Raw genomic sequence first — 8145 nt, 5'->3', positions numbered from 1 at the left:
GGAGCATTAGGACGCGCCTCTGGTCACCCTAGCAACGGTGAACGCCGGAAGTCGGAGATGCTAAGCAGCACAGACTTAGGGAGTGTCCGCTTTGCTTCCAAACTTAACCTGTTTATGTGGTGGCGAGATTTGACTGCTAAGTGCTTTCTCGCTCATTTCGTATTTGTTTTTAACTGCGCAGATTGATTTGCGCAAGTTTTTTTCTAATCCTGTAGAGAACCGGCTGCGTGATGTGTGTGTGTGCATGTGTGTGTATATGTGTGTGTCTTCCGATAGCATTCTTCAGACGATGACATTCTTTGAAGAAAAAAGTGCAAAACCATACGCAGCAAGAAGGTCTATCGACTGCCTTGCTCTTGGACTCACATTCATGCCGTCCTCTTCCCCATTCCACTTGCTCTTCAGGACGAAGCTGAGTCTTTCTCATCCAAAAATGGCTTTTGGACCGGACGCGGTGGCTCACGCCTGTAATCCCAGCACTTTAGGAGACCGAGGCAAGCAGATCACTTGAGGTCAGGAGCTCGAGACCAGCCTGACCAACACGGCGAAACCCCGTCTCTATTAAAAATTCAAAAAGTAGCCGGGCGAGGTGGCGGGTTCCTGTAATCCCGGGAGGCTGAGGCAGGAGAATTGCTTGAACCCGGGAGGCGGAGGTTGCAGTGAGCCGAGATGGCTCCACTACATTCCAGCCTGGGCGACAGAGCGAGACTCCTGCAGGGCAGGGACTTGGCAGGTGCGGGAGGCAGGACCTGGCCTCCGGGGCGCCGCGGGGGCAACGGTCAGCGGGCGGGGGCAACGGCCAGCGGGCGAGGACAACTGCCAGCGGGCTTGGAGGGGCCGGGAGGCGACTGCAAGTCCCAGGCCACTTTGAGCGCTTGCGGGAGGAGCGAGGCAGCGGGGAGCGGCGCCTCGGGGGCAGGGAGCGCAGCAGTGGCAGCGCGAAGGCGCGGGGGCCCGGGCACCTACGGTTGGCTCACAGGCAGCCATACCGGGGCCGGAGCCCGGCCAGAGGAGGGCAGCGACTGCAAGGGGGAGGCCGAAGAGCGCCGGGCGGGTCCCGCGCGGGAACCAGCGCGACTGCGCGGCTATCACAGCAGCCGGTTCGCGTTGGACGCGCGCCGCTGCTGCCTCTGCTACTTCAAGAACCCCCACGACCCGCTGCCCCTCGGTCACCTGGACATAGCGGAAGCCTGCTTCAGCTACCAGTGCGCCGACGAGGCGGTGGAGCAGCCTGCGCACTTCCAGGTGCACAGCGCGGGAGTCGCCAAGGTGCTTGAGGTAGGACCGCGCGCCCTGCAACCGCCTGGGCGCTTCTGTCGGCGCCCCCTGCCTCGCCTGCGGGCCTGCCCCATCCACCCTCCTTTCTCCAAGGCCTCCTCGCACCCTGCCCACGTCGGCCTGCCTTTCCCCACTTCTCCACATCCCGTCCTTGTTCCTATCTCCTCCCCTCCACCTGGGTTTAGGCCAGTGTGGCTGGGGCTACCCAGCCCCGTCTCCTTCTTCAGACCCTTTGACCCATTATCTCCCTCTGCGCCTTCCCTCTGGCCCCTCTCTAGTGTCCTCTCACCCCCAGCATCCCGTGGATGTCCAGTGCAGCTTCTCAAGCATTCATAACCGTAGGTTTCTGCCCCCGGGGCCTCCGTTAGAACTCTGCTAGGACCTTGATACATCAGTTAACCGCTCTGCGCTTCAGCCTCCTCTAAAATGGGGTAGCAGTAGTATCTATATCATGGGGTGTTGAGGTTAAACTAATTATGCTCTAAATTGCTCAGGAAATATTAGTACATTTATTTTATTTTTATTTATTTGTTCTTTTTGTGATAGGATCTCGCTCTGTTGCCCAGACTGGAGTGCAGTGGTGTGATCTCAGCTAACTGCAGCCTGGATGCCTAAGCTCAAGTGATCCTCCCACCTCAGCCTCCCAAGTAGCTGGGACCACAGGTGCGGGGCCATGCCTGGCTAATTAAAAAAAAAATTTTGTGTGTGTGTGGAGATGGGAGGTCTCGCTATGTTGCTCAGGCTAGTTTCGAACTCCTGAACTCAAACCATCCTCCCCACTCGGCTTCCCGGGATTCCAGACGTGAGCCACAGTGCATTTACCACCACAGACAAAAAGAGTCAGAAATGGCAGGGCCCTTAGAGATATTCCACTACATTTCCCCCGAGTGTGCAGGGCTGCTCCAGCTAAGGTCACACAGGCAGTAAGTGGCAGAGCCTGTTTTCTTGCTCCTTGTTTTGTCCAGAAGAGGTGGGAGGAGGTCACTTCAGCCAGTTAGGCCTTGCTCCTTGGAGGTTCTTTTAATCCTCCAGCGAAGAGACATAATGGGAAAAATAAGGTAGAAGCGAGAGAGTAGAGTCAGGAGTCCTGGTGCTGAGAGGCCTCCCCTTTCCTTGGGAGTCCTTAGCGGGCTAGACTCAGTCACCTCCTAGGGGTCCACCTGCTTCGAGCACCTGGAGGGATCTGGGCCCAGGTCTGCAGCCCAGTATCCTTTCTCCAGGCTGTGGTCCCTGCCTGGTTCCGGTGAACCTCTACCTTCACTCTCACTCTTCTGCATGGCAGGCTCCGCTTTCTCTAGGGCAGCAGGTTTGGGCTGGGATGTATGAAAGCACTCTCAAAGCTGGCCATGCGGAGAGCAGAGTAGGCCATGCGGAGAGCAGAGTAGGCAGCCTCTTGGCCCTGTGAGCACAGGACTGTTCCTCCGACCCCCAGAGCTGCTAACAGCTGGAGCTGCCCCCAGAGATGTTCTCAGAGCTTTGTCGACTCAGCTTTTGCCAATTCAAGCAGGATCTGATTCCCATGTTCTCTCGGGCTCCTCTGTCCTGTCTGTAAGTGGGCGCAGACAGCCTATTTCCCTGAAGGAAGCCAACTAGGTTTGCAGTCGTACTCAGGCTTACTTCGTGCCTGTATAAACTTGGGAATGACCCCAGTGGAGGACCTTTGCCAAAGGTAGAGGCTCTTCCTCAGTGTATACACGGACTGTCCCCATGTCAGGTGAATTTCCTATGGGATGTTTGTTAACAAAGAAAATAGAGTGTCATGTTTCAGATTTTTCTCAGATGACTGTAGAGCCCTATATCAATTTTTTCGTTAAAAAGAAAATCTGAATCTACACAAATGGGGCTACAAGGCATATTGTCAGGAGCATGGCTTTAGACTTGGATGGGCTTGAACTTGAAGCAGGAGTCTGTTGCTCACACGTATTGGACAAGTTACACCACGTCCCAGTTCGTCTTTGGTCTAATGGGAATCTCACCTTCCTCATTAGTGGTTGTGAGGATTCTGGAGAATGTTATGGAAATGGCTGGCACATTTTCCATAGTGGTATGGAAAATAGTAGGCACTACATGGCATATGAAACATCAAGCGGTGTCTTTGGCCAAATATGTAGTATATTCATATAATGGAATATTCTGTGGTAGTAAACAGGAACTAGAGCTATAGGTGTCAATGTGGATTACTCTCACAAACATAAAATAGAGCAAGAAATAAGTTACAGACTGATTCTGTTCAGAATGATACCATTTATAGAGAGGTTAAGAAGATCATGTAAAATAGTGCTACAGATCATATTATATACTGTGTCAGGAGGGGAAGAGATGCAAGGGGGTGATGAGCTCTGCTTTCTAGGTGGTGGTTGCCTCTGATGGGAAGAGGTGGGATGTGATTGGGAATGGCTGCCTTGGGGCTGGTGCCTTGTGGCTTCCACTGTTGTTTTGCAGTGTTTTATTTCTTGGACTGGGTGGTAGGGGCATCAGTGTTGGTTGTATTATGCTATCCATCTTTTTTTGTTTTGTTTTGTTTTGTTTTTTGAGACAGAGTTTTGCTCTTGTTGCCTAGACTAGAGTGTAATGGCATGATCTCGGCTCACTGCAACCTCCGCCTCCCGGGTTCAAATGATTCTCCTGCCTCAGCCTCCCAAGTAGCTGGGATTAGAGGCGTGCGCCATCACGCCTGGCTAATGTATCTTTAGTAGACACGGGGTTTCACCATGGTGATCAGGCTGGTCTCAAACTGCTGACTTTTGGTGATCCACCCGCCTTGGCCTCCCAAGGTGCTCGGATTACAGGCATGAGCCACTGTGCCTGGCCGCTATCCATCTTTTTGTAGGTTCAGAATGTTTCTTTTTTTTTAAGAAAAGGAAATGTTTTCCTTTGGGTTGCTGACAATGGAGGAATATTTGACATGTAAAATTAAATTGGTCACAGAATAAGATAGTACCCAAGGCCTCGAGTATTGGCCATATACAACAGTGGAAATGGAAACACAGGCAAGGCTTTCCAAAAGAAGAGAGCAGGGTTTTAGAGTAGAGGTGTTTTTTGTTTGTTTGTTTGTTTTGAGACATTGTTTCGCTCTTGTTGCCCAGAGCTGGAGTGCAATGGTGTGATCTCAGTTCACCGCAACCTCCGTCTCCCAGGTTCAAGCAATTCTCCTGCCTCAGCCTCCCGAGTAGCTGGGATTACAGGTGTGCGCCACCATGCCCCGCTAATTTTTGTACATTTAGTAGAGATGGGGTTTCTCCATGTTGGTCAGGCTGGTCTTAAACTCCCAAACTCAGGTGATCTGCATGCCTTGGCCTCCCAAAGTGCTGGGATTACAGACATGAGCCATTGTGCCCGGCCAGGGGTCTGTTTTAAGAAAGATAAATTTCATTGTACCATTACTTCTTTTGAGCTCTAGCAGTAAAAACTTCATGGTGGTAAATACCACCATAAAGTGGAAATTACCAATTTATCTTCCTTTTCGTCTTTCAGATCCAAGAACTGATTCCCATAAGCCTTAATGTTTCACTTTAGGGCTGCCCAGCCATAGAGGAGACCCTGATTTCTAAGGATTTTTAAGTTAGGATTTTAAGTTAGGATTTAGCCCTGCTCAGACTTCAGCTGAGCTGAAGTCTTTTCAAATACCATTTGAATTTTTTTTACAAATACCATTTCTTTTCACATAGGGTTAAAAAGTAAAGAAAAATCAGCAATTTTCTTATTCTATTATTATACATTTTTCTTATTTTGAAGCATCTTTGAGCCTTCTCTGGAGAAGCTGTGGTTTTGTTGGGCTTTTTCAAAATGTTTTACTATGTGAGTCTTAATGAAAGCTGATACAAGAATTTCTTGGTAAACTCCTCTATTCCAAAACTTAGGGATCTGATCTGGTGTCTTCTTTTACAGATGAGGTAATAGAGGCTAGAAAGGGTATGTAATTTTGCTGATGTCATGAAGCTAGACTCACACCCTCCAGGAACAGTGAATGTCCAAATCGTGGAGTATCTAATTGTATTGTCTGGTCTGACAAATCTAATTTTTTTGACTTTGGATATTAATTGTCTTGGATCAGATAAGGTATAGTAGTCCTTCCTGTTACTTTTTTTGATAGCTGTCTGTTTTGGACAGTATCACCAGGAACATTTTACTGCCCAGTTCTTAACCAGGATGCATAGTAACTTTTACTGGATGTATCTGGAAACTGTTGTAAGGGCGTAGCAGAGACTGATGCTTCCTGTATGTGTCTCTCTCTCTGTGTAAGGGTACTGGAGGCTTCTCGTGGAGCTTTACTGGAATCTGAGGCACTTAGGGGCAGGACAGCCAGCATGTGATTGACTGAGAGTGAAGCTTAAACAGCCTTGCTCTTCCAGATGTCTGCAGTCTTTGGAGCAAGAGAGTGTCATCAGTCAGCCAGCAAATGATTTCTTCCCTCTGCTCTCTTCTTGTAGGTGCTTGGTGCTCAAATGGACATGTGTGTTGGTTTCCGAGCCACATGTAACTGAATAGTTATGTACACCTATTCTTAACCCACTTTTGTGGGAATGCACATTCCCTGTTGTTGAAATTGCTGTTAATGACAAACATTTATTGGCTTGTTAATCAGAGTGTGTTCAGTACAAAATAGATGTGGTGAACCAGCCTTCTTTGCTGTATGGTTCTCTTAAGCTGTTCTACCCTGGGGCATCTGCTCAGTCTTGAAGCATTATTTAACTCTTTAAGTTATGGGGACTTAACTTTTCAAGGCTTTCCCATTAGGAAGTTCCTTCAAGGCAAGTCCAGTATTGTGCTTGTGATACCACAATGGCATTCCATCTTCCACTGCCTCTCACGCAGTCCTGATTGCAGGGGAGTCTCCATCCTATTTCCTACCCGCCAGAGGGTGAGCTCCCTAAGGACTATTTGTATCCTCAGTTCACGCAACAGTATCTGGCACAAAGGAGGCTTGCTATAGACTAGTGTCTGTGTTTGTATTCCTGAAAAAATTCATATGTTGAAGCTCCAACTCCCAATGTGATGATATTTAGAGGTGGGGCCTTTGGGAGGTAATTAGGTCATGAGGGTGGAGACTTCATGAATGGTATTAGTGCCCTTATAAAAGTGACCCTGGAGAGATGATCTCCCTTCTCCACCTATGCGGATACAGCAAAAAGGCATTCCTTTGCAAAGCAGGAAGAGGGCCCTTGCCAGGAACCAAATTGACCAGCACCTTGATTTTGGACATTCTAGTCTTCAGAACTGAGGAATAAATTTGTGTTTTTTAAGCCACTCAGTCTGTGGTGTTTTTGTTATAGTAACCTAAACTGACTAAGGTATGGTGCCCAGGGAGACACTTGCCAAATGAATGAATAGAAAATGCTTACCTAGTAAGCACTGGTTTTGGTGACCCTTTAGAACTGATCAGCCAGAACTCCCAAATGTACAGATGTATTACATGCCATTCTTGCCTCATGTCACAGAGGTGGTGGCCATTCAGTAAATACCAACTGAATAGAACAGATATTAGGCATCCAAAAGGGGGTTATGACTCACCCTTCCCCAGAGAAGAGAGTTTACTTATAGTCAGTTCTGTATTTTCAGGTCTCTTGTATTTCATGCCCATAGTCAGGACCTCGAGGACACTGTTATAGCAGGAGCAAACTATTTATATAAACGGCCACATAGTATTTTGGTTTTGTGCACTCTGCCATCTCTGTCACTATTCTGCTGTAGTAGTACAGAAAGAACCATAGAATGAGTATAGCTGCATTCTGAATTTTAGTTTTGTACCCTGAAATTTGAATCTCATGTAATTTTCACATTTCACAAAATATTCTTTTGTTTTCAACCACTTAAAATTGTTAGCTGGGCACAGTTCCTCGCTCTTATAACCCCAGCACTTTGGGAGGCCAAAGTGGGAGGATCACTTGAGCCCAAGAGTTCAAGAACAACCTGGGCAACAAAGTGAGACCCCATCTCTGCAAAAATTTAAAAACTGGCCAGATGTGGTGGCAAATGTCTGTAGTCCCAGCTACTTGGGAGGCTGAGGCAGGAGGTTTGCTTGATCCCAAGAGGTAGAGATTGCAGTGAGCTGTGTTCGTACTACTGTACTCCAGCCTGGGTGACAGGCTGTTTTTTGTTTGTTTTTTGTTTCAAAAAAACAAAATAGCAAAATAAAAATGTTGAAACGATTCTTGGCTTGTAGATTATACAGAAATAGGCAGAGGCTGGAAATGACCCCAGGCTGTAGTTCACTGACTTGCGTACTAGGAAGGCCTTGGGAGCTTCCCACTCACTCACTCACTCACTCACTCACTGTGTGTGCTTAGGCACTGGGGACATGACTGGACAAGACAGTCCCTGTCGTTGTGGAACTGTCAGTATCCAGGGGACAGATATTAATAAAATACAGCAAACACCAACCAGTGCTAGGAAGTTTGAAAGGAAACAGATGCAGTGCATGTATAGTTCAGGATCTTGATCTGGTTTAGGGGTTGGGGAAGGCTAGGAAAGACTTTCCTGAAGAAGTGACATTCGAGCTGAGACACAAAGGATGAATTGGTGTTGACTGGGGGGCATGGAGAGGGGGAATAAAGTGTTCTAGGGAGAGGAAGTGGCATAAGCAGAGGCCTTTAGGTGGGGGTGCTGGTTGCACGTGTGATTCAAGAAATGCCTGGTGGCAGCTAGGGGTGAAGGGGACATAGCCTTTGGAAGAGGCAGGCCTTGGACCAGGGCAGGATTTTGGTCTTTGCCCTAAGAGCTATAGAGTCAGTGAAGAGTTTTAAGCAGAGTTTGACAAATAGTTTTTTTTCTTTCTTCTCCCAAATTGATCGTCTTTGTTTATTTGGGCTGCTGTGATAAAATACCATAGACGAGGTAGCTTATGAAAAACATAAATTTATTTCTCAT

At 48.0% G+C, this 8145-nt stretch overlaps 1 pseudogene; it reads left to right on the top strand.

Moving 5' to 3' along the window:
- Positions 1–11: 11 nt before the first annotated feature.
- Positions 12–8145, top strand: part of LOC103239522 (golgin subfamily A member 2-like) — a 48670-nt pseudogene continuing 40536 nt past the window's right edge.

The sequence above is a fragment of the Chlorocebus sabaeus genome, chromosome 11 (assembly GCF_047675955.1).
Source record: "Chlorocebus sabaeus isolate Y175 chromosome 11, mChlSab1.0.hap1, whole genome shotgun sequence".
NCBI classification, from domain to species: domain Eukaryota; kingdom Metazoa; phylum Chordata; class Mammalia; order Primates; family Cercopithecidae; genus Chlorocebus; species Chlorocebus sabaeus.
The sequence above is the reverse complement of the archived record's forward strand: the minus strand, read 5'-3'. Positions and strand labels throughout refer to the sequence as shown.